Consider the following 27766-nt stretch of genomic DNA (forward strand, 5'->3'; position numbering starts at 1 on the left):
CTTCTATATTTATAGGTAACAGGAGATAAATCCTAAGAGGCACCTTACCAAGATGAGGAATATAATAGGAGATGCCTTAATAAATCAGGTACCCCAGAGTCCTAAACCCTCCAGGTATATGTGAACTAAAAATAAATCCAGGAGACAACAAGGAAAATTGCCTATTATAAAATGTGGCATTGGGTAGAAGGAAACATTAAATCCTCCCTTGGAATTTGTATCCACAAGCTGGCCTTCACTGGAGGTCATACTATCTGGGAATACCAAAAAAACAAAACAAAACAAAAAAGATCCTCAAGCAAGAAAATGTAAAGTGTTTCTATGTCAGTAGAGTTCCCCAATGTTTGGCAAAAGCAAATGCAAATAGTCACTGGAGGTATGAATTCCCAATACAGGACTTGAAAAATTTGAACAGATAAAATTCCAAAAACTAAGATTTTACAGTTAAAACTTGCAAGATGCATGAGGAACCATGCCACCTGGACTGGAAGATGGTAGAAGTGAAGACAGTAAATTTAGATGTGCAAAAACTTCAGATATTGCAATTAGAAGACAATATTAAATATACTTAATATGTTTTAAAAATTAAAAGAGCCCTAAAGATAAAAGGGGAAAATAGAAGAAAATATGTAAAGATTAAACTGGTTTTGGAGCACCTGGGTGGCTCAGGTCATGATCCCAGGGTCCTGGGATCTAGCCCTGCAACAGGCTCCCTGCTCAGCAGGGAGTCTGCTTGTCCCTCTCTCTCTCTGCCCTCCTCCCCGGACCCATAGCCCCACTTGTGCATGAGTGTGCTCTCTCACTCTCTCTCAAATAAATAGTAAATAAACACATACATACATACACATTTGTTTAAAAAGATTAAACTGGTTTTAAAAGAGACAATGAGAGAGAGGAAGGAGGGAGGAAGGAACTACATAGGACACTTCAAAATTAAAAACACTAAAGTTGGAATTAAAAACTCAATAAAGTTTTCCTTTTCCTTTTCCTTTTCCTTTTCCTTTTCCTTTTCCTTTTTCTTGTTCCAGCCCAATGATTCAGGCTTGATATTTTTTAATTAGCAAAATTTCTTCACCTGATCTGCCAACTACCACTGAACATCATACTTACATGCAGAAACTAACAAAGTTTATTAAAAGCATCCTTCCAACAGACTTATTATGTAAAAATGCTTTGTACATCTATACCTGTCACCATATCAATTTTAATAAGTTAAACATTGAAGTCATCGTTTTTCCTAAAACCAGAGTTATCTAACACCAAAATTTGTAGTTACACTTACCTTATTTTGCTTTCCATATTCATGTGTTTACCAAATACATTCAGCTCTTCCTCTGAAAGTTTCTCACGTTTTTGTTCTTTCCATTACCCTGTCACTGTCATGATTCAGAGCTTCATTTTCTTAAATGTGATAAGCTTCTAACTGGTCTCCCTGTCTCAAAGCTACCTTTTACACCCTTCCTATTTCCTGATCACCAGACCTAGATTAATCTACCTTAACCACACTTTAGTTTTCAATGAAAACATATTTAATCATAACCATAATAACATGTTAAAAGTGTTCTAAAAATGGGGAGTGACGTTTTAGTTATATGTCATAAAACTTGATATATGAAAGTACACCTCAATTTGGTGTATACTAATTTGTGAACCATATGAAAAAAATTATATTTCTAAAGTACACTATATATTAAGAAAATCATGTATAAAAAAGTGAAACACTTTTGAAGAGGTAGGAGACTATCTTTACAACCACAGAGTACAAAAGCTTTCTTAACTAGGACATAGTAAGTACAAACTATATAAGAAAAGATGGTAAGTTTTTTTTTTTTTTAATTTTTTTATTTATTTATGATAGTCACAGAGAGAGAGAGAGAGAGGCAGAGACATAGGCAGAGGGAGAAGCAGGCTCCATGCACCGGGAGCCTGATGTGGGATTCGATCCCGGGTCTCCAGGATCGCGCCCTGGGCCAAAGGCAGGCGCCAAACCGCTGCGCCACCCAGGGATCCCAAGATGGTAAGTTTGACTACATTAAAATTTAATGCTTGTGTTTACTAAAAAAAATCCATTAAAAACTGAGAAGATAAATCATAAACTGAAAGAAAATATTTGTCTCACAAATTACTGTCAAATGATTAGTGTCCAGAAAATATGTTTAAAAAGTTTTGTCCAAATCAATGATAAAAGACAAATAAACCCAATGGAAAATGGACAAAAATCTTGAAAAGTAATAGAAGTGGAAACATAAATGACAAAAAAGCCTAAGAAACCATGTGTAATCTCATTATTACTCAAGGATATGCAAGTTTAAACTACACTGGGGCACTTGGGTGGCTCAGTTCCTTAAGCATCTGCCTTCAGCTCATGACCCTGAGGTCCCGAGATCAAGCCCAGCATCATGCTCCCTGCTTAGCAGGGAGTTTGCTTCTCCCTCAGCTCTTCCCCCTACCCATGTACTCTCTCTCTCTCTCTCTCAATTCAATAAATAAAGCCTTAAAAATACATACATACATACATACATACATACATACATACTACACTGAGCTACCACATTGGCAAGAGTCAATTGACAAAAACAAATCTAAGATGTGGTTACAGAGCAAATAAAACTGTTATATGGCTGTTACATGACTATAGCATAACTAGTCCAATCATTATGTTGTATATCTGAAACTAGTGTAACACTGTATGCTAACTATACCTCAGTCAATCAAAACTGTTACATGGCTACTGGGAGTGTAAATTGGCACAACATTCACTCTGGAAAAACACTATGACATTATCCAATAAAGTTGATGCCCTTACTCTATGACCCAGCAATTATACTCCTAAGAATATATGTCCCCTACAGAAACACTTGCATATGTGCATTAGGATACTTGTAAAAGAATGTTCACACCAGAATTTGTTACAGCCAAAGCCTGGAAACAGCCCAAATGTCTGTCAACAACACAAAGGATAAACAAACTGTGGTCTATATATACAATGGAATTTCACATACAGCAGTAAAAACTAAACTACAGATTACACAGAACAACATAGATGAATATGAAGAACATAATATCAGACATAAATGCTGACCATAAAAGAATAAATAAGTAAATAAATGCTGACCATAGAGAATGTAAATAATATGATTCCAGTCATATAAAGCATAAAAGCATTTATGACATACATGGCTATTTTTCTATAAGCAATGTTGTTGGTTCTTCACAATCTGGAGGCAAGCAATCTAGCTAGGAATTTGAAAATAATTTTACTACATTATTACTTTCCTGGGAGTCAGCCAAAGAACTTCCATCAATCCTTTTCCAGAAATTGATGATATATAAATTAGAAAGGAAGAAAAAGAGAATGAGAGCATGAACGATAGAGTGAGAGGTACACATATTTTTTTGTGATGTCAAATCAATATGTTTCAATATGTCACCTTTCTTTCATCTTTTCTGTAGAGTTCAACTAAGCAATCTTTTATTTTACCTTGCATCACTTTATAAATTGTTCAAAATATCAACCATTTCTTGTTGGCAGTAATCGGTTAAATTTATGTCACTATTATAATGGAAAGCAATGAACCCTGTCCAAAGACTTGGTTTCTAGTTCCAGTTCCACAGTTCATCATGTGTCCTTCATTGGGCTTCAGTTTTCTTTTCTGTTAAAAGAGGGAAAATCATGCCTGCTTCTGAGCATCCTCATGAGAATTAAATAGTCAACATTTTTTTCAAGTGCCAGTGTGGTTCCCAACATACAACATGCATTTAACAAATATCAATCTCCTACTACTATCATTGGGCTACTTGACTATCTGAATCATTTAAAAATAATAATTGGGGTTCAGGGAGGCAAAATTGGCCTCAGAATGCACGCCACTTATTTGCTTTCATCTTATAATTACAAGGTCACCAAGTCTGTTGAAAATATGTTTGTGTCTGTTGCAACAAAAAAAGAGGTCATAGTAATTTCAAACTTACATTTTCTTTTCTTTAGCTATTAACATCATTACATGTTCAATAATTGCACTTATTTTATATAACAGTGCTTGACAATTTAATGACAATCATCATGTCTTGTCACTGTTTTCCTGTTTGTTTATATAGTTTTCTCATGACCCAGGTGCCTAGTCCTGATCCCACCCTCCTTTAGGTTGCCACTGATTGCCTAACATGCAATATCTTTCTTTATGCTTATTAAAGAATTAGCATGTTACTGGCATACCCAATTCCCTATATTGCTTCTGCCAATCCTCTTCTGTTACCTCAGCTGTTGAACATGGAGGAATGTTTGCAATCACTACCAGGGATCTAGGTACCTAATATTTGAACTCAGGAAACATGTTTTCTAATACACACACTATAATTTATACATCACTTCCAAGAGTTAAATATGCCCCTAATTTCAAAACAATAACAACAACAACAACCAACTAACCTGCAATGGAGCATTGGACTTAACCTATTACTAAGTGATTAAAAAGAATGAATCAAAAATGACTTTTGCCTGAACCAATTCTCTATATCCATGCATAGGAACTTTTGACTCTCTTCTCACCTTCATGATTGCTTAATACAATGACATGCAAAAGCTGATCATCAATAAATACTGTTGACCGACAGATTCTTATTTAAGTATATGACAGAGACAATAGGAAGACCATATTTCCCCACCCTCTGCATGTAGGTCAGACTGTATAATTAGTTTGGGCCAAAGAAATATGAATGGTGTTATACCTCACTTTCTGGCCTGACTCTTAAAACATCCCATGTGATGCTCAAAACTCTTTGTTAGTCAGCTGCTCAAATGGAGGGTATGCTCTGAAGGAGTCTGGAAGCCTTACTGAAAAGTAGAGCCACCAGATGGAAGGACCCTGGGTCCCTGACTCAATATGGGGGGTAGGTGGGGGGGTTGGAAAATCCCCAGGAGAACTAGCTGACCTACTTTGTTCTGTGATGTGAATAAGAAATGAAACTTTTTGTCTTAAGCCACTGAAACTTGGGAATTGTTTGTTACAGCAGCTAATGTTAATTACCCTCGACTAATAGCATGAATTACTTTACTACCTGACAGTTTACATGTCAAAATAAGATGCAAAACATAGCTGTGATATACTCCTAAAAGTAATTTGCCAATTCAGGTAAATACAGTCTTTAGAGTTGGAGAAAGAATAGCAAATAAAGGCTAAACCCAGCAGGAGAAGACAAATAATAAAGATTAGAACAGAAATCAATGAAATAGAAACCAAAAGAGCAGTAGGACAGATCAACAAAACTAAGAACTGGCTCTTTGAAAGAATTAATAAGATTGATAAACCCCTGGCCAGACTTATCAAAAAGTAAAGACAAAGGACCCAAATAAATAAAATTATGAATGAAAGAGGAGAGATCACAACCAATACCAAGGAAATACAAACAATTATAAGAACATATTATGAGCACTCATATGCCAACAAAATAGGTAATATGGAAAAAATTGATGCATTTCTAGAGATGTATAAACTATCAAACCTGAAACAGGAAGAAATAGAAAACCTGAACAGACCCATCACCAGCAAGGAAATTGAAGCAGTAATCAAAAACCTCCCAACAACAAGACTCCAGGGCCAGATGGCCTCCCAAGTGGAATTCTACCAAACATTTAAAGAAGAATTAACACCTATTTTTCTGAAGCTGTTTCAAAAAAGAGAAATGGAGGGAAATCTTCCAAACTCTTCCTATGAGGCCAGAATTACCTTGATCTCAAAACCAGACAAAGACTCCACCGAAAAGGAGTATTATAGACCAATATCCTTGATGAACATGGATGCAAAAATTCTCACCAAGATATTAGCCACTAGGACCCAACATTCATCATGACCAAGTGGGATTCATTCCTGGGATGCAAGAGTGGTTCAATATCCACAAACCAATCAATGTGATACACCACATTAATAAAAGAAAGAACAAGAACCATATGATCCTCTCAATAGAGAAAAAGCATTTGACAAAGTAGAGCATAAAGGGATAGAGGGAACATACCTCGATATTATAAAGGCCATCCATGAAATCCCACAGTGAATATCATTCTCAATGGGGAAAAACTGAGAGCTTTTCCCCTAAGGTCAGGAACACAGCAAGGATGTCCAGTCTCACTGCTGTTATTCAACATAGTACTAGAAGTCCTAGCATCAGTGATCAGACAACAAAAAGAAATAAAAGGCATCCAAAGCAGCAAAGAAGAAGTCAAACTCTCACCCTTCACAGATGACATGATACTTTATATGGAAAGCCCAAAAGACTTCACCCCAAAATTGCTAGAACTCATACAGGAATTCAGCAAAGTGGCAGGATATAAAATCAATGCACAGAAATAAGTTGCATTTCTGTACAGTAACAATGAGACAGAAGAAAGAAGAGAAATTAAGGAGTTAATCCCATTTACAATTATACGAAAACCATAAGATACCTAAGAATAAACCTAACCGAAGAGGCAAAAGATCTGTACTCAGAAAACTATAGAACACTCATGAAAGAAATTGAGTCAGACACAAAGAAATGGAAACACGTTCCATGCTCATGGGGTGGAAGAACAAATATTGTTAAAATGTCCATGCTACCTAGAGCAATCTGTACATTCAATGTAATCCCTGTCAAAATACCATCAACTTACTTCACAAAGTTATAACAAATAATCCTAAGATCTGTATGGAACCAGAAAAGACCCTGAATAGCCAGGGGAATACTGAAAAAGAAAACCAATGCCTGGGGCATCATAATGCCAGATTTCAAGATGTATTACAAAGCTATGATCATCAAGACAAGATGGTACTCTTGCAAAAACAGAATCATAGATCAATGGAACAGAATAGAAAACCCAGGAATGGGCCCTCAACTCTATGGTCAACTCATCTTCAACAACGCAGGAAAGAATATCCACTGGAAAAAAGACAGTCTCTTCAATAAATGGTGTTGAGAAAATTGAACAGCCACATGCAGAAGAATGAAATTGGACCATTCTCTTATACCAGACACAAAGATAAACTCAAAATGGTTGAAAGATCTAAACGTGAGACAAGAATCCATCAAAATCCTGGAATAGAACACAAGCAGCAACCTCTGTGACTTTGGCCATACCAATTTCTTGCTAGACACATCTCCAAAGGCAAGGGAAATAAAGGTAAAAATGAACTATTGGAACTTTATCAAGATAAAAACCTTTTGCACAGCAAAGGAAGCAGTCGACAAAATCAAAAGACAACCTATAGAATGGGAAAAGATATTTGCAAATGACACATTAGATAAACAGCTAGTATCCAAAATTTGTAAAGAACTTATCAAACTCAACAGCCAAAGAACAAATAATCACATCAAGAAATGGGCAGAAGACATGAATGGATATTTCTCTAGAGAAGACCTATACACGGCCAACAGACACATGAAAAAAATGCTCAACATCACTTGGCATCAGGGAAATATAAATCAAAACCACAATGAAATATCCCCTCACACCAGTTAGAATGGCTAAAATGAATAAGTCAGGAAACGACAGATGTTGGCAAGGATGTGGAGAAAGGGGAACTCTCTCACATTGTTGGTGGGAATGCAAGCTGGCACAGCCACTCTGGCAAACAGTATGGAGGCTCCTCAAGAATTTGAAAATAGAGCTACCCTATGACCCAATAATTGCACTGGGTATTTACCCCAAAGATACAAATAGAGTAATCCCAAGGGGCATCTGCAACCCAATGTTTATAGCAGCAATGTCCACAATAGCCAAACTGTGGAAAGAGCTGTCTATTGACAGATGAATGGGTAAAGAAGATGTGGTATATATATATACAATGGACTACTACTCAGCCATCAAAAAAAAAATAGAAATCTGGCCATTTGCAATGACGTGAATGGAACTACAGGGTATTATGCTAAATGAAATAAGTCAATCAGAGAAGACAATTATCATATGATCTCATTCATATGTGGAATTTAAGAAACAAAGCAGAGGAGCATAGGAGAAGAGACGAAAAAATAAAACAAGGTGAAATCAGAGAGGGAGACAAACCATAAGAGATTCTTAATCATAGGAAACAAACTGAGGATCGTTGGAGGGAAGGGGGTAACTGGGTGATCGGCATTAACAAGGGTATGTGATGTAATGAGCCCTGGGTGTTATAAAAGACTGATGAATCACTAAACTCTACCTCTGAAACCAAAAATATATTATATGTTAATTAATTGAATTTAAATAAAAATCTAAAAACATATAGTCTTTAGATCATGGTCCTAGACAAGAAAATATCTCTATTTTACAAACATCAGACACTTGCAATCTTCCTAAGTTCTAAATAGAAAAGGTAAAAAAATAATAATAAAAAAATAAATAGAAAAGGTATAAGAATACGAAAGTAATAGAGAATTTGGGCACTATTTGGGTAATATCAAGTCAGTATATTTTGTCAATAATAATCCCTAGTATCTAGCATTCTGAAGCTCTTATAGCAATAGTCAAGCCTAAAAGACTCTGATCATAATTTCTTCTACAATGTAGAAATAATACACCTTCTATCTTTAAGGCTGAGCTGTCAAAAAATGCTTACAGGTTAGGAATGTGTGGCTTGGGTGACAATTCTCCGTGAATTTTTACGTTTCTTCACATCTTGTAAGTAGAGGCACTGACAGTCTTCTATTCTGGACTATCTTTTCTAGGATACTTTACAAAGAACAGTCTTAAAAGATGGAAAGAGTATGTCCCTATGGAGCATAGGATAGGGTTGTTTGCTATCTAGTAAAATGAAAATAATGTCTCCCTCTGGTTCAAATTTTGGGCAGATTTGGGGTTCTCCTAAGCTTGGAGTTCCTCAGCTGTGACATAAATCCACTGTGTACATAGCACTCATTAGAGCCATCAACATTGCTCCTGTGGGATTTGGAGAAAGTGGAGAGTGGGCTAACTAACGTGAAGTTCAAACTACTTCACATGTCTTGAGTAATAAAGCCCCCTGTCTCTGACTCGGAGTCTTATGTCTTCTGCCAGATGCCATGAAACCGTGGCAAGCTAACTTCCTAGCTTGAGAGCAGGGTAAAAGCTCAGATCATGGTTCTTGACAACATGATACATGAGAAGTCCACTAAAGAGAGGAGGAGGACAAAAGAAAGCCCACACTCAGTGTCCAGGGAGAGTGTAGAAAATAAAATGACAAGAAAATGAAGAAAAAACATCAAATAACTATGCCCCTTCCTTTCCCTCTCAGAGCAGAATGCCTGGACAGAGCAGGGAAATGGAGACACAAAGAAATATCCATATGAATGAGGGGGGATCCGATCCCAGGAATGTCAATTGGGAGTCAGGAGTAGCTAATGACATGCTTCCCCAGGATAGTGGATGCTATGGTATGGCTCCCAGTTCTTCCCTCTTTCAAGACTAATGCACTCATTTCCCTAGATGGTGGCAGTATTGATGTCTGACAGTTTACAGCTAAATATTTCTCAGAGAACTGCTTTCAGCTGAAAAGAGCTGCACTGCCCAAGGGAATGTCCCCACAGGTCAGGTGGGCAGGGAGCAATTTTCATCCAGTGACTGGTCAATACAAGTCTAATATTGATCCAATACTAGTCTACATAAGGTGCCTAGCCCCCTTGCCTTAATTCAGGACATCTTTATGGTTTATTTCAGCTTCAAAGATTCTCTACAGGATTGGCTGAGATTTTGTGGCATTCCGTCACACTTCAATCCTGCTTTGATCATTCCTCCGCCGCTTCTACCCATGTGTAAATTCTAGGAGCCCTTCTCACCAAACTTCTGCATGCAAATCTCCACCTCAGAGTGTGTCTCCTGGAAATCTTACCTGCAACACTTGAGAGAGTTTATGCCCCTAGAGTGCCACACACAGCGTCATCCAGCATGATGCAGAAGCAATAACACTTCATTGGTGAAGGATGCTAAGTAGGCCTGAAACAGCACTCATGTCTCCTACAGCCCACACAATGGGTGCAAAGACACCCAGTGGTTTCTGTATGCTCAGATAAAAGGACATGAGTTCTGAGAGCTGGAGGACGAGCAAAAGCGTAGAGTTGGGATAGCAAAGCCACAATATGTGGAGATTTCACTTCTAGAAATATACATCTGGGAGCCAGGATATATGCCAGCACAGTATTCAAATGACCACATGGATGTTTCAGCAGATACTAGTCTAGGGAGAAAACCAGAATGGCCACTCCATAGCAGAGACCACTTAAAATCCACAGGCCCTTGTAGCCTCCTGCAATCATGTGGTCACATAAGCCTCATCCCCAAATACAACAAGATACCATTTTAAAAAGATATAGAAGGAAGGGAAATAAATTATAAATCTAAGACTCTGAATCATTCAGAAAAGAATATTCAAAGCAGAAGATATTATATACTGGCAAATTTGAAGTTTATGTTCTTACCCCTTCCTCCCCAACTTCTGTCATCAGAAGGTATAAGAAACTTGAGGGCTACATTCCCTTGGCACATTTGTATTAGTGAATTTGCAACCATTGGTAAATATAGGTCGATAGCAATTCCATAAAGAAAAATTCTAGTTTTTAAACCCTAATGGTATGAATGATAGTACAGCTACAAAGGACTAGAACTTACATGGGTGGTTTGAAAGTCCTCTGATCCAATAATATGAATTTTCAATCGACCAGATTAACAATTCACTGAGAACTGAGCTTTTCTTATCTCTGAATTCCCCCCAGCAACTAGGGTAGCATATGATGAATAAATATTTGAATATAATTTACTATCATCATATTACCAATTTTGGATCTTATAGTTCCATTCTGTGTCTTAAAGATTTAGAAGTCTTTTGATTTTTAAAACCTTTTAATAACATGAAAATATCTGCATGAACATCATTTTTTAAGTTCCTATTACAAAATACCTTATCAGGATTAGCCTAAGACTAGGAGTAAGAAAAGAGAGCAGAGTTCTGGGAAGGAAGAAATAAGACTTAGGGAGGGTGCAGGGCAGAGGGGAGTGCAGTGCGGGGGAGGGGCTGCAGGATAGACAGACCAAACAGATTTGTGGGTTCACAATTTGCCTCAGGCCAGCCCTGAAAAGGAGCATGCAAGAACAGTAATTTTATCCCCAAAATGTACTTTGTACTGCAACAGCTGAAGTAGGAAACAAGTATGATTGAGAAATAGCAACAGGAAAACAAAATCTCCCCAATGATTCTGTTCCATTTCAGACATTATCTACTCTTTTGAGTTAAAGTGCTTGTGGTAGGCAGAATAACGCACCCACCAGAAAGATGCCTACATCCTAATCCCCAGAACCTGTGAACACACTACCTCACATACCCAATGGGACTTTGAGCTGTATTTAAGCTGTGATTAAATTAAGGATATTGACCTGGGAGACTTCACCATGGATTATCCATACTGGGCCCAATGTAATCTCAAGGGATCTTAAATGGGGGAGGCCCAGAGTATTGGCGTCAGAGGAATGCTATGTGAGAAAGACAGGCCATTGCTGGTTTTGAAGATGCAAGTGGAATAAAGTGGATCCTGGAAAAAGCAAGAAAACAGATCTTCCCCTACGGCCTCCAAAAAAGAACACAGCCCTGCAGTAACCTTGATTTCAAGCTAGTGAGAACCATTTTGGACTTCTGACCTCCCAAAATTATAAGCTAATAGATGTGTGTTGCTTTATGTCACTAAACTTGAGGTGATTTATTTCAGCAGCAATAGGATACTAATACAGTGTTCACTGAAGCAGAAGGAAGCAAAGCTGAAGAAAGAATCAAATCACTATTCAGTCAGTATATTTGTTTAATCACTTGAGAAAAGGTGTTTGAGTAAGTCTTCAGACTGACACATTATCCATTGTTCTTCCATTGGGAAGCATTCCCACATGAAGTCTCTCTGGAAGACAAATCTGACCAAGAAGCATTGATGCAGTTCCACAGGGAAGACAGCAGCTAAACAAGAGTGTGTGTCACAGCAGCACTGAAACAGAGATGGGTCCTGGGGGCTTTTTATGTTTCTACTTCCCTGAGAGATTTTTAAAATACGAATGGTGAAAAGGAACATAGCAGTAAATATTCGGGCTCGTGGGATAATGAAAAAAAAATCAATCATCTCAAAACAACTTCATCTCCGGGATGACTTCAGTAATTTAGGAAATAATGGCCTGTCCTGGATATGAACTTGTTTTTCAACTTGTGGAAAATACATGCAATCTTACATTCCTCAAGAAAAAAAGAGGCAAGTGATAACTAATTATTTATTGACTAAATATTCTATAAATATTACATATGATGCTAAGCTAGAAACAATTAGAAAATAATGAATGCATCTATTTTTATATTTGTTTAGCACTTTTCAATTAAAATTAATATTCTAAAGGAGCCCAAGTTGACAATTAACCATTATTGTCTTTAGGTGATTGGTCTACAGAGTTATGTTGAAAGAGGGTTTTTAAAAATATAATGAATGTTGTGAGCCTGTGTGGCTCAGTCAGTTGTGTATCCGACTTTTGGTTTTAGCTCAGGTAATGATTTCAGAGTTGTGAGATCGAGCCCCATGTGGGGCTCCATGCTTGGCAGGGAGTCTACTTGAGATTCTCTCCCTCTCCCTCTGCCCCTCCCCTGCTCTCTCTCTCTTTCTCTCTCACAAATAAATAAATCTTTAAAAATATATATATAGTGAATGTTAGCAAATCTGAAAAGCAAAGTTACCTCTTAATCATCAGGAGGCAACTTTGCTATTTTACCAGTGACCTGTGAAAGTTCTCTCTGGTATTTATACTCTTTAAAATTCATCTGTGAAAAGGTAAACGAAGGGTGCCTGGGTAGCTCAGTTGGTTAAGCATCCAACTCTTGATCTCAGCTCAGGTCTTGATCTCAGGGTTGTAGGATCAAGGCCCACATCTGGCTCCTCACTCAGCAAGCAGTCTGCCTGAGATTTTCTCTCACCCTCTGCCCCTCTCCCTGCTCATACTCTCTTTCTCTCTCAAATTAATAAATAAAATCTTTAAATTAATTAATTTAGTTACATTTAAAAAATAAAAACGGGGGATACCAAGTAGCTCACCTTCTTTAGGAGACAGTCATTCTGTTCAGTCTTCTGGAAAAACTGCCCCATCTTTCCTACTGACTAGAGAAATCATAGATTATTTAAATTTACAATTAATCTATAAACATGGAAACACAATATTACCAAATTTATGCTGATAAAAAAGAAGAGTGATCACACGAAACTTAAGCTTTATCGTAAGTGCTTTTATTCTTAGGGCAGGGGTAGGCAAACTTTTCCCATCAAGGGCTAGATAGTAAACTTTTAAGGCTTTGCAGGTCACAATATCTCCTACAACTGCTCAGCACTGCCTCTGCAGTTGGACAGCAGCATAAAAACTCAAGTGGCAGCTACTGTGATAGACTGCTGCATTTCGTTTTGCATGTTATGAGATTTTCTCATTATTTTCTCCCCATAAGTCATATGTGAGGAAGAGAACAAGTGTGCATGAATATACACATATAAAACCAAGTAACCTTGAGTCTTGAAGTATATACCAGAAAAGCACTAATGGATTTGAACCTAATGATGCTTAATGAAGGGGTCTCAGACTAGAAGTCAAGAGATACAGGTTATGGTTCCACTTCCTTTCCCAGCAAGCTTAAATTTGGGGAGCTTCATTGTCTTCCTGTGTAAAGAGAGTCAAAGCATTCTGATGCCGTATCCTAAGCCTCCAGAGAACAGCTACCACAGTCATGCAGTTTTTTAGACACTGGAGCTCCTCTCAATAATACATCCCTCAATGCCTTAGTGAAAAAAGTCATCACTGGGCTCTCTCTAGTATTATAGAGAAGGGGGTGGAGCAGTGTGAGGCTGCCTATGATTAATCTACTCCAAAGTTTGCAATGTCTAAACCTTTGTTATTTCTTCCCCAACATTGCTCCCAGAAGCTTTGACATCTGAACCTCATTGAACGTACACAATCAATGAGCCCAAGTGTCAGTCAATCAACCAAGCAAACTGTTACAGATATGTTCAGCTGCTTGAGCGAATACATTAAATACAGACTCTCTGTGAACTCACATCAATAAAGTTAGCCTAATACAATGTTATATTCCATCTATCTTAATTTAACAACCAGAAAACCCATTCCCACGTAAATTCATCACATTTATGCCAATACATAATAATGAAATTTTGCAATTATTTTGAGCATAACTACACCCTCCTGACACTACCTTGTATTTGTTCTGACTCAAGTTATAGAGGCCATGCGAGGTGGTGTTGGTAGTTCTTGACAAGGTGAGGCAGAAGTAGCTGATTTTGCTAGCAAGGGAGTGTTAAAAACCTCAGGGATTCAACACTCTCAGCTTTGAGTTTATACAGATACCCCATTCCAGGTCCCACTTCTTCCCAATCTTTCAAGTAAGAAGTTGGCAGGTTATAAATCCAACTGATATTGTAACTGCAACCTACCCAGTTAAATTATGGACTAATCTGCAGCAAAGTCAGTTCATTGTCTACAGAAAATAAGAGAATCTTTTAGGGATGCTCTAGAAACCCTGATTTTTACCTAACAATGTCTTTAGTGGAAATTTTAAAGGCCTAAAGTTGGTCATTTTTCTCTCAGTCAACTCACCAGTGCAATCAAAAGCAGTCACCCTACCTTCTAGTTTTTGCAGTTTTCATTCTTACTGAAATAAAAGGAAACAAAAAAGTAAGATAGCTGCTTGGTCGCCAAGGCATTTGCTTCAACAATTAACCACAAGAGTTCATTTACTTAATCGTGATACCAATGCATGTCATGATTAGTAACTTTTTTTCCAGGCCAAGGAGTTTAGCAGTGTATTTAAGGCCAAGAACATAACTGAACCAATTCCAGAATTCTATATTTTAGGATATGTTTCCTGAGACCATTCCTATTATTACATAGTAGGATCTGGAAGAGAATTAAATATAAGGAATCGATTACACAGGTGGTTTGTGGGATACAAGAGCAAAATAGAAACCCTGAAATAACAGAGATCCTAAGTGTAGCTGCCACCCCTTAGGCCAGGGGAATACAAATGTTTAGATTATCAGAGCCTAGAAGCTCAGAGGAGGGAAACTTGGATGCTCCAGGTACCTCCAAGGAGACACACAAGCAAAGTACAAACACAAATGGAGACTGGAACAAAATGTGATGTAGGGGCCTTTTTAACAGGAATAACAAGCAAGCAGGATGAAAATCCCTTCTGTCCTAACTCCCAATTTCTTTGTAGGGCCTGCTGCTTGAGGTGCCTAACAGGCAAAGAATTCTGGGAAATGTAGCCTGCAAAATCCCAGCTACATCATCACTGAGCAGCACAGAGAAGGTTCAATTTGGAGTGAAATAATAATAGCTCCATCACTGGTACCTGCCATGTCCCAAGGGAGGACTCCTATTAACCCCTAGTAATGCTACCAAAGCATTAAAAAAACAAATGCCAATGTAGTATTATACAATAAAAAATAATTGCCACAAAACCAGAATGCTTAAAGTCAATAGGATGAGCACTTTTTCTCCCTGGAGGCAGAAAGCTCCATGAGAGTAAAAAAAAAAGTCTTGACCCTCAGTTCCAAATTAGCCTTTACACTTTGAGCTTTAGATATGTGTAAATACTAAAAGCCTCCATAACTCTGATGTCAAAAACCTGGAATTATTTTCCCATTTATAATTAGCCCATCTGAACACCATCTGAGACCTTACCCTCCAAAATCAGGAAAATGAAGTCTACTACTTCTTCAGTTCTTCAGATTCCCTGGAAATCTCTCCTTGTATTTAACAGAAAAAAAAAAAAAAAAACATTTCCCCGAATTATGTGGCCTGATTAATCAGGACTCTTTCTGGGTACAAATTACAAAAATTAAACTCAAATTGGGTTAGGTAAAAAAAAAAAAAAAAAAAAAAAAAGCAGAATTTATTAGCCCGTGCCAATGAGTCAGTATGCATGTACTGGGTATACCTGTATTCAGCTATTCAGGAGTGAAGAGATAAAGTAAAAAACTCTTCTTCATTGTTCTGGCCTGTTCCTGACCTCAAGTGCCTACCCTTGTTGCTTATTATTCTGCTTGTGACCTTACAAAAAGGATCTTCTCTACTCCGGTCACTTCCTCTTCCACCTATGCTCAGGTTTCTGGTTGGTTAAGATAAAACATAAATGAAGTTAAAAGAGGACTGATAAACTGGAGAAAACTTTAGTGATATATATAATATTAACTAGGAGTTAATATACAGATAATATCCTTTAGTAAAAGAGCTCTTTAAATAAAACACTTTGAAAGAGATGAACAACCCAAACAAATATGTAAAGAACATGAATAGGCAATTCCCAAAATAAGTGAAACATTCAAAACACCAAATCATACTCAGGAGAAAAAAGTTTCCATAAACCAATAGGGAAAGCAAAATTTTGTCACTTTAACAATGAGTATCAAATCATAAAATCTGTACAATTTTTGGCCCAATAATTCCACTTCTAATAATTTAGCCTGAGGAAATCATTAGACAAGTGTACATGTATAAAGATGTTGAATGTGATACTTTCTATAGCAGTAAACCCTAGATATAAGTTTAGTGTTCTTTAAGAACACTATGAACATAGTATTACTATTTTTTTCATTTCTTTGCCTCATGCTCCAATATGTGTAGCATGAAGCTGTTCCTGATCCTGTTGCTATTTAAACTTTTGAGAATTTTTGGCATTGATTTTTTGCATTACTTTCAGTTTTTTAAAATATTGCATTCAGATACTATTTATCTTGATTAGTAAGGATCTTTTGTGTGTGTGTGTGATGGTGCCCTTTAAATGTGCTGAGGCAAGTGTTTCATTTGCTTCACCCCATTTCCAGTCTTGTTTAAGAGAAACGAAACAGAGATTAACTTTACTCGTGTGTATTAGTTTGCTAGGGCTAATGCCACAAACTGGATGGCTTAAAAGAGATTTATTGTATTACAAGTCTAGACTCTAGAAGTCCAAGATGAAGATGGTAGGAAGCTTGGTTCCTTCTGGGGACTATGCTACAGAATATGTCCCATGCTTCTCTCCCAGCTTCTGGTGATTTGCTAGAAATCTTTGGTGATTCTTGGCTCATAGGTGCATGAATGTGATCCCTGTTTTCATGTTTACATGGTGTGTGTTTCTCCAAATTTCCCCTTTTTATAAAGACACTGGTCATCTTGGATTAAAGGCCCATCCAATTAATATCTTGGCTATTAATTCTGTACCTACCCAGAAGCAATTACCTTATAGGCTGAGAGATGTGTAGCACCTCAAGATTGCCTATTCACCAGTCCATTATTGCTCACTCTTATAACTCAGGTTCTGGAACAAAAGGAAGCAAAGAAGGGTTGAAAAGTCAGTGAACAACACGAACCCTAGGAGAAATGGGTCTATAGTTTTTTCTTCTCTTCCCTCATCAAAATCTTTGTACAGATGGTTGTTCTTTGCAAGGATTGTATATAAATGAGCAGAACTCACAAGTGTTTTTCACCCTGATATAATTTAATGTTTTAATGATGCCACTTAATGACGTGCAACAGATAGCAGAACTTCTGTCTCTGTAACTCATGATAATTAATTCAAGGGATAAACAACGAGTATTAACTGATGCTGTCCTAAGCCCAAGCAAAAAAGAAAAAAAAAAGGAATGGGAGAAAGAAATGCAAAGCTTGAGAGATCTCAAATCATGCTGTGGTATCATTCCCTTTTTGAGGGGATTTGTGGAAATAAACAGTAACAAAATTAAGAAGGAATGACAAACACGTATATCTCCTTGTTATTTGTTTTTTTTTTTTATTGCCATCTTTTCATGACAAAATGAAATTAGACATGGTAGCTCTCAGGAAAAATTGGTCTATGTATTAAATGATATTCTATGCATATTCAATTATCTGTGCCATGCTGAATTGTATTAAGCTTTGTCATCACTGAAGTCTTATTGCTGTCATCCTCCAAATCATTGTTTGCACATTTTCTAGAAGGCATCATTCTAGAATTCTCAGGATAGGAAAATGAAATGTCCACACTTAACATAGTCTTCTTTCCCATCATCACTGGCTCCTTACAATTTTACCATACCTACTTCCTCCTTCCATTATGCCACCATCTCTCGATTTAGTTGTGGTCAGAGCATGAGAATTCTATCACATGAATTGAAATCACTTTACCACTATCTACTGTGATTTCCCAGTGCCTGGCTTACTCTTTGACTCTAACCTTCCAGAGATACACAACTTATTATTTAAATCTTGTAGTGAAAAACAGTTTTGGAATCATTTTGGAGCTTTGAAATAGATCACACAATCAAAAATTAAATATAAAATATGTATTTGAAGTTAAAATGTACTGCAATAGAGAAGACATCTGTTCATTATGAAATGTGCTCTCTGATGGGATATCTACAACTTCACAGCAGAAATAAATGTTTACTTGGAACATTAGATCCATCCTTGGACTATATATTCCCTCTGTTCTCTTTGTTATTTGCAAAGAGGGCTATGTAACTCAATCTACCTGTTTCCTGTCACCTTTACCTCTTTAATCCTTCTAGAAGAGGTATGACTATCCATACCCAAGGTGGAAACTACTCAATAAGAAAGTACAAGTGTATCTAGCTTAAAAAACAAAACAAAACAAAACAAAACAAAACAACTTGATAAAATGGAAACTTACAGAAAACAAAATAATGCACTACAGAGCCTTAATTATTACTCAACTACTTATAACATTTACAAACAATTTTTCTGTTATCATTGGAAGGAATATATCTATAATTATGAGAGTAAGGTCCTGGACCTTCAGATCCTACCACTCTTCCCCACTGGCAGCAAAGTAATTAGTGACCTACAAATCATTAACTTTAATTATAGGTTCTTTAGAAAAAAAATTGTATTCATTCTTCCTATTTGGAAGGGAAATCATGACATTATCATTTAATGAGTAGGTGCCATTTTAAAAGAATTACAAATATCTTGGTGAAAGAAATGCAGTTTTCCCAAACAAAAAATGAACAAATGCCTACAGTCACTACCAGTACAACCAGCCCTTTCTCTCGAAGTATCAGGTCCTTCCAGAGTCCTCTGGAATACAATATAAACATAGACAAGCCTCTGGTGGGTAGAACCTTTAGGACTATTATGCAATTCAGCCTACTGGCATGATGGGTCTATGTAATGAGATGCTCAAAACCAGCTCAAAGGCACACATTCTTGCAAAGTTCATATATGAGTTAAGAACCTGTCCACATTTCATTACATCCTTAAAATTCAATACCACACTAATTACCATTACAACCTGCTATAGTAAACACTAGGATATAGAAGATGGGGTGGGGAAAGGGGGATCTCACAACGTTGTTACTATCTGCAATTCTGAGATACCGTCCTGGTTGGGGAATGCGAGGTCTCAGTGACCTCATCCTCTTTCAGAGATGTTAGAGCATCTCATAGAGTCTTAGCCCTTAGCACAGGTAAAAGCCTCCAGATAGATAAGAATACTCCAAACATCACATCAACAGGTATGTTACTTAGATTATAGATGGACTTCCCAAGATTTTGTTCTTTAAATCAAAATTATTTAAAAACAGTACAAAAAAACAAAAAGGAGAGGAACAGACCAAGGTGGGTTCAAAATAGACCCTGTCTTCAGACTTCTGTTGCTTAAACTGAATTCTAGCTTTTCTACTTGGAAAACCTCTCTTTTTAAACTTAATCCAGACATAGAAGAAAAAATACATCTGCCATTCTACCCACCTTATGCCAAACCCTTTCTTCTCCCTGAGGAAAGAGGAATTGCTAACCAGATTGATAAGGCTCAAAATATTCATTTGGCCACACTTAAAAGTATGAGAATTCACTGTGCATTTAAAGTGCATAAGGCGCACACAGATTCTCTCTTGGCTTTCTTTCTTCCTGGCACTGCGTGTGTAAACAGACTTGGAATTACCACTAAGAAAGGGCAGGTCCTGCCAGATCTTGAGGAGCTGGTCATTACTTCTCACTACCATAGCTTGTGGCTGCCCAGAGGGTGGTAATGTGACAAGATAGAGACTGGGGCTGGGAACAGAATGCAGGAGGCCTCACTTAGGCTCACAGAAATGCCTTTAAAAGAAACACTAATGAACTGGAGTGTGTCCAGAGGTACACAAAGTATAAAAGTAACCCTTTGGGAAACACTAATATAGGATATGCGTATCAGATAAACAGCCCTGAGGCACCTATGCTTCCCCTTCTCTTATTAATCTCTTCTTGAAAGACAAATTGTAATGCAAGGAAGGAGCCATGAGTGAGGCAGGTGTTGGTTCTACTGGCTAGTCAACACCTGAGTCTATCAACACACTGTGTGAGCACATCTTATCTCAACCACACAGCTCAGCTGGAGGAACTGCCTCTCCCTCCCTGCCTTGCACCATCCTCAAGTTAGCCATTTTAATTTTAGCACCTTTTTGCTACCAAAGCTGTCTGTGTTCCTCATGACCTGATAGCCCTAGATTAATAAGACTGGTGGAGCAGACAAGGGGACATATGATATGACCTGTACCCTCCACCCCATCCCAAGGACTGCCCACTTACTAGAACTAATTAGAAAAGCACAATCAATAATGCATTAGCCAGCCTTTTGAAATTTCTCATGGGTCAGCAGCCATGGGCCCCGTTGAATTTTACACTTGAGAAGTTAACTGACTCTTACTATCATCTCAAAAGTCAGAGTAATAAGGGAAATACTTCTTTCTTTTCCAGGAAATTCATTTAAAAATTGGCATCTCACATAGAATAATATCACTTACAGTAAGTCTGAAGCTAAAGTAAAAAAAAAAATGTTTTCTAAGAATCATCTCATTGATTTTTGAAAATCCCCAGGTATTAATTTAATTAATAATATCTTCCCCACCAATAATTACAGTCACATAATATGGTGATTCTGATAAAATGATGTTCAAATATGTATGCACCTGAAATATTAAAAATTTTAAAGTAAAAGAGAAACTAGAATACTACAAGATACCATGACTGTATTCATGTGCTACATTTTTGATACAGCAAACTCCTGGAATCAAAAGCAAAATATCCATCAATAGGGTACTAGATAAATGAATCACAGTACATCCACAAAATAGTATTACATTCTGCCATTTGCTTTTTTATTTTTAGCTAAATTTTATATCCTGAAGACCTTTAAGCCATAAAAAAAAAAAACCTCTAGGTAGATCTGTCTGTTTTTCTGTGAAAATCTCAAAGATACATAATTAATTTTATTTTTAAAGATAACATGATCCTATTGGCATAAATTTCTTTGTGTGTGTGCACATGCTTGTGTGTGTGTGTGTGTGTCTGTGTGTCTGTGTGTCCTTGGGAAAATGTATTCATTCATTCCAAATATGCATTATACCCTCTTTTGAGTCAGGCACTGTTCTTTTCTAGGTTTTATGGGAACTTAGAGAAAAAAGACAAAGTCCTCATTCTTATGGAATTTACTTGTGCGTAGAAGACAAATAAAATGAACAATTAAAAGATAGACACTTTTGGAGAGTGACCAGTACCGTGAAGAAAATAAACCACACCAACAGATAAAGTGTATAAATAGGCTGAGGAAAGACCTGAAAGCCAGACTAGATCCGGGAGAGAAATCATTTAATGTAAGACCCTCAGACAACACAAAGCCAGGGAAGTGAAATGGGCTAAAAGAGACAGTAGGAAAAGTTAAGGAAGCAGGCAGGGCCAGATCATGAAAAGTCTTTTAGATCATGTAAAGGAGTTTACATTTTATTCTGTATGCTCTGGGAAACGAATGAAGCTAAGGTTAGAGCGTCAGGGGAGGTAAGCCAAAATGAGTTACATATCTTAAAGAGTACACAAACGCTCCCCATGCCAGTCCCCAGGGTGCATTAGAAACATCTAATATGAAATACAAACTCTTTCTTTATTGTTTTATTTTTTAACTGTGTGCATATAATATTTGAAATTTTTAAAAAAATGTTATTTACTTATTCCTGAGAGACATAGGCAGAGGGAGAAACAGGCTCCATGCAGGGAACCCAATGTGGGACTCCATCCCAGGACTCTGGGATCACGCCCTGAGCCTAAGGCAGATGCTGAACCTCTGAACCACCCAGACATCCCAATATTTGAAATTTTTAACAAAAAAAGGGTGGGGGCTAAGAATATAAGGTGGCAAACAAACACGGAGAATATTTGTTTCTTAATTTAGTGTACAACACTTCTTTTAAGCTTACCTGGAATGTCACCAGTCCTCACCAAAATGAGCAAGAACAGTGTCATATTAACAGTAACTAAGGTTTCCAAGCTTCTAAACTCCCCACCAAATCAGGTAGAAATTCCTTTTTAAAAGTTCCTCCCTATCTTCCAGCCCAATTGGAACCAATCATTTAACTTCTGGGAAACACAGCTTGGAATTATATAAAGAGAGCAGTGATATATACCTTAGGTATAATGAGTTCATGCAAGGAGAACTGAAACTTGAGTACCTATTGGAGTACTACTTGAAGAGTTAATAAAAGACAAAAGGCTCCCTGAAGTAGGATAAGACTTGAACATCTGCATTGTATGCAGAGTTCTCAGGTGATTCTGACCCAACATTGAGAACCACCAAGTTAATATATTTGGTCCATTTAGTGGTCCATTCCTGGCTATGCAAGCCCCAATTAAGAAAGGGTTTGTGCTTATCCTTCCCTCTTCTGCCTGAACTACAGACTTCCTATGACCCTGCTCACCAGCTCTTAAATGAAGTTAACAAAATTAAAATTGACCAAAATAAAAGATCCTGCATAAATAAAAAGTCACTTGTGTAAATATTAAATATTATATGTTATATGTTGTAGTCAGTTTTTACAGACACTTTGGAATTTGCATGTGCATGAGATGGGTAGGAGTTTCATGAGACCCAGCCTTCTCAGTGAGTGGCAGTGGACGGTACTGTCTTCTCCAGTAGGGACAATGATGCACTTGGGTCCATACTTAACCATGCTATTGGCAGTGTCTCCCAATACCAATGTCTGACCCAGTCTTGGGCCAAGCAGTGGCATGGCTGCTGCTGTGCTCTCTATAACACAGCCACCACAGTTCTTGTGTCCCTCCCAGGTAAAAAGGGACCCAGTGAGGCTCTGGCTCTTCCCATTACTTCAGTGCTGAAAAAGAGCTACATGGGATCTGCAAACCGCCACCACCACCACTACCCTCTACAGAGGGGCCAAATAAACACAACTTACAAATTTGAAGAAGGTTATGTATTCTAAGAGATAAAAACAAAAAAAGAAACCAGCAGATAAATTCCTTGCCTTTCTGGTCCTAACCCTACCTCTCACCTATGTCCCTAACCCTGTCCCCCAACTCTACTCATATCAAATTGATGGTTCCATTAGTCAGTCCCTAAAGCCATCCTCAAGAACCCCAACCTCACACCAACTAGAAGTGAGCTGTTAAAACTGGCAGCTGACCTCCTCACCTGTGGTCATGAAATATAATGGGCAAGAAGGATCCCATACTCCCACCCTGGCAAGTACCAGAGGCTGCAGAATGAAACAGAGATTTCAAAAAAAAAAAAAAAAAAAAACAGAAACAGAATCTGCTATATTGGCAGCAACTTCCTTGACGCCAGAGAGAGTTCCTTGCTACTCCGACCCATCAGGATTTGATATTTGCTGTGGACCAGTGAGAGCTGGATGGTTTTTTGTTTGATTTTTTTTAACATCTCATTCCAAACAAACCTACAATTATTATTGTAGTTTTCCTGGCACTTCTTAATAATCACACATGATTATGTTGAGAACCAATATTCTATAAAATACAAACAATATTGTATTTTAATTTGTATTTCACTTTAGTCCAGGGAAACACAAGAAGACCTGATGGAATGGGGTGAACATCAACCAGAGAACTGGACTTTGAGAAAAGAATGAGAGGTTATATAAATGGAAAGAAAAATGTGATGTTGGGCACCAAAGAGGTGGACTATGAAAATTCACTTTCACCAGCATGATAACTGTACTTTTGGCTACTGAATTCCTGCTTACAATAGTTATTATATCATTTAAAATATATACCAGTCTGGCAGGTATAAAACAATATGTCAATGTTAATTTAGTTTGCATTTTTATGACTACTACTGCATTAGAGCATCTTTTAATATATTTATCAACTGTTTGGATTTGCCCTTGTGAACTGCAGACTTATATCCTTCATCTATTTCTCTATTGAGTTGTCCTTTTTTGTCAAATTGTAAAAGCTGAGTATTATAGTTACTAACCCTTGCTTAATCCATCATCTGCTTTGCAAATATTTGTTCCAAGTCAGGTAACTATCTGCAGGAACTGCTTATCATTTATTTTACATACAAGATTTTAATTTTTTAAGATTTTATTTATTTATTCATGAGAGACACAGAGAGAGGCAGAGACACAGGCAGAGGGAGAAGCAGGCTCCTTGCAGGGAACTCAATGCGGGATTTAATCCCAGAACTCCGGGATCATGCCCTGAGCCGAAGGCAGATTCTCAACCGCTGAGCCATCCAGGCATCCCATCATACAAGATTTTTAATATTTATATTCTCAGATATGTCAATTTTTAAACATAGCTTCTAGAAATAATAATAATATTATTATCATCATCATCATAAGATCTTTCTTCCTAGATTGTATGTTATCTCCTAAATTTCTTTCTAAAATTCTTAAGACTTTAATTTTTATATTTAAGTATTTGAACTGAAATTGACTTTTATATATATATGAAATGTAGGAATCTGATTTTATACTCCTATAGGTGAGCAATCAGTTTTACCAGCACCAACTGTTAAATAAATCCTTTCTCCCTGAAATATTCTTGTCATATATTACATTTTAATGTTTTCTGCTCTATATCTGGATGAACAATTTGTCTACTCTTATGCCAGTTCTATATTACTTGGGTTTTAGTGGTTTCATACTATGTTGGGATGCCCCCTTCACTATTCTTTTTTTTTTTTTAAGATTTTATTTATTTACTTACTTACTTACTTAACAGAGAGAGAGAGAGAGCACAAGCAGGGGTAGCGCAGGCAGGGGGAGAGGAAAAGCAAAGCAGAGAGCCCAACATAGGGCCAGATTCCAGGACCCTTAGATCATGACCTGAGCTGAAAGCAGATGCTTAAGTGACTGAGCCACCCAGGCACCCTCTCTGTCAATATTCCTTTAGATAAATTTCCTGGCTATTTTTAATATTTTTTTTTGTCTTCCAACTGAACTTTAAGTGATTGTGTCTATTTCTAGAAAACAAATCCAAGTTGGTATTCTAACTGTAATTATATAAAATATATAAATTGATTTAGGAATAATTCACTTTTTTAAGATTTTATTTATTTATTTATTCATGAGAGACACAGAGAGAGAGAGAGAGAGAGAGAGAGAGAGGCAGAGACATAGACAGAGGGAGAAGCAGGCTCCATGCACGGAACCTGATGCGGGACTCAATTCCAGGACTCCAGGATCACACCCTGAGCCAAAGGCAGACCCTCAACAGCTGAGCCACCTAGGCGGCCCATGGGAATAATTCACTTTTTACAATTACACAATTACAATACATGGTATGCCTCTCAATTTGTTCAGACCTTGATTTTATGTTGAAATTGCTATAGTTTTCCTCACATAGAGATTTTATTCATTTTGGGTTTTTTGGTAGATTGATTGTGTAATGTCAGCATAAAGACAGACTATCTTTCTCACCTCGTGAAACTTGCTTTGACAAAAACAGGCACGCAACAGTGATAAAATGCTAGTTCCAAGCCTAGGCCTTAATATGCCTTGCATGTTTCTGCTTGTTCTCTTCTACTGTTGCCATAGCCATGAAAAGAGTTTTCTCTATAGCCACTGACATTTCAACCTAAAGGCAGATCTTAGAGCAAAACTCAGCCAAGCCCAGCCAAGAGTTATGAATGAAATTGTCAAGATGGACCTGTCAAGACAGAACATTCAAAGATCCCATCTGCCAATCCCACTGTGTCCTTGTGAGGAAAGCAGCCCCTGCCATCTCTGCTGTGACTTATACCAGGTACATCAAGAACAACCAGCCCTGCCACTTAGAGCACAGCAGATTGGACCAGATATTCTTGTCCATGCTAAAAGCAGACATGGTAAGCTGAACATTAGGAAAAGCAAATCCTCTGAGAAACTTGCAGTGAAGCTCTGCCCAGTTGGAATACTCTATCAGATGGTAACATATCAACACCCTCAGTTCCTCTTGCTAAGGATGAAATAATATGCACACATAAGTGGGTCTTACAGGCACTGTATAATAAACAATTGCTCCACCTCTCCCTGTAGTTTGCTCACAGGCCAATCTGAGAAGTGCTGCCTACTAACCTCTTTGGTTTTGGCCTGTGAATGTCAACAAATCTCTATACTCTGACTTTTCATTTTCCAACAACAAAAATAATAACTGGTATATTTTAGTATTTATCATAAAAATAATTTCAAAACATGTCAATAATATCAAAACAAACAATACCAAAGAAATCTGGTATTGTTTTCCCAACATTTATGTTTTCCCAACATTTATATGTCTCTTTTTGTGCAATCCTAACAAATGAATCTATTATTGTTCCCCTTTTACAGGTGAGGAAACTGAGCTTTATTTTATTTTTTTTGTTTTTGTTTTTGTTTTTGAAACTGAGCTTTAAAGTGGTAAAATAACTAGTTCAGTGTCACATAGCTTGAAAGTAGAGGGACTGAGATACAAATCCAGACCTGTCTGGTGGTCTGGGTGGTCTTCTATGCTTCCTAAGCCATGGTTCTCAATGTGTGGCTCTCAGGCCAGCAGCATCAGCATCCCCTGGAAACTTGTTAGAAATGCACACTCCTGGCTCCTACCCAGACCTACAGAATCAGAAGCTCTAAGAATGGAGCACAGGAATATGTTTTAATCGAGCCCTGTCACTAGGATTCCAATGACTGCTTAAGTTTGAGAGCCACTGCTCTAGACCATACCACCTCCATAAAATGATTGTAAATGAAGGAAAGAATTTTGTGAGCAGAAGTGATCCGAAAGACTTCCTGAAGAAGATGTACTGTAAGCTGAACTTTAGAGGATGGAAGAACAGAAGTGGGTGTAAAAAGGAGATGGGAAAAGCTAAACCTACTCTTACCATATGATCCCACAATTGCACTCCAAATGAGTTGGAAATTTATGTCCACACAAAAACTGGCACATGGATATGTTTAGTATCACAGCTTTATTCATGATGGCCAAAATTTGGAAGCAACCAAGATGTCCTTCTGCAGATGAATGGATAAATAAACTGCTACATCCAGACAATGGGATATTGTCCAGTGCTAAAAAGAAATGAGCTATCAAGTCATGAAACGTCATAGAGGAGCCTGAAATGCACAGTACTAAGCAAAAGAAGCCAATTAAAAAAACTATTTACTTAACAGTTATATGACTCTAACTATATGACATTCTGGATGTGGGCAAAACTGTGGCAATAGTAAAAAGATCAGTGGTGGGGGATTTAGGGGCTAAAGTAGACATTTTTAGTAGGTAGTGAAAATCCTCTGTGTGTTATTATAATGATAGATACATATAATTACACAATTGTCCAGCCTATAGAATGTACAACACCAACAGTGAATCCTAATGAAACTATGGACTTCAGATGTTATAATGTGTCAACAGAGGTTCATCAATTATAACAACATATCACTCTGTTGGGGGATATTGATAATGAGAGAAATTGTATGCGTATGAAGGTGGAGGTATATGAGAAATTTCTGTACCTTCCTCTTAATTATGCTATGAACCCAA

The 27766-nt window shown here is 37.4% G+C and overlaps 1 long non-coding RNA gene across 4 annotated transcripts in view; it reads right to left on the bottom strand.

The window, feature by feature from the left end:
• Nucleotides 1–1820: 1820 nt before the first annotated feature.
• Nucleotides 1821–27766, bottom strand: part of LOC112675001 (uncharacterized) — a 91683-nt gene continuing 65737 nt past the window's right edge. The window contains exons 2-6 of one of the 4 annotated variants that reach the window (XR_003145706.3): nt 17222–17300; nt 15942–16112; nt 14597–14651; nt 13036–13098; nt 1821–3653 (exon numbers count right to left, since the gene is read on the bottom strand). This is a non-coding gene — a long non-coding RNA (uncharacterized LOC112675001). Of the gene's footprint in view, nt 3654–11754; nt 11968–13035; nt 13099–14596; nt 14652–15941; nt 16113–17221; nt 17301–27766 lie in introns of those variants that run through there. The other 3 variants (XR_007401979.1, XR_004804632.2, XR_003145705.3) reach the window with 3 other exon arrangements.

The sequence above is a fragment of the Canis lupus genome, chromosome 14, assembly GCF_003254725.2.
Source record: "Canis lupus dingo isolate Sandy chromosome 14, ASM325472v2, whole genome shotgun sequence".
Classification (NCBI taxonomy): Eukaryota; Metazoa; Chordata; class Mammalia; order Carnivora; family Canidae; genus Canis; species Canis lupus.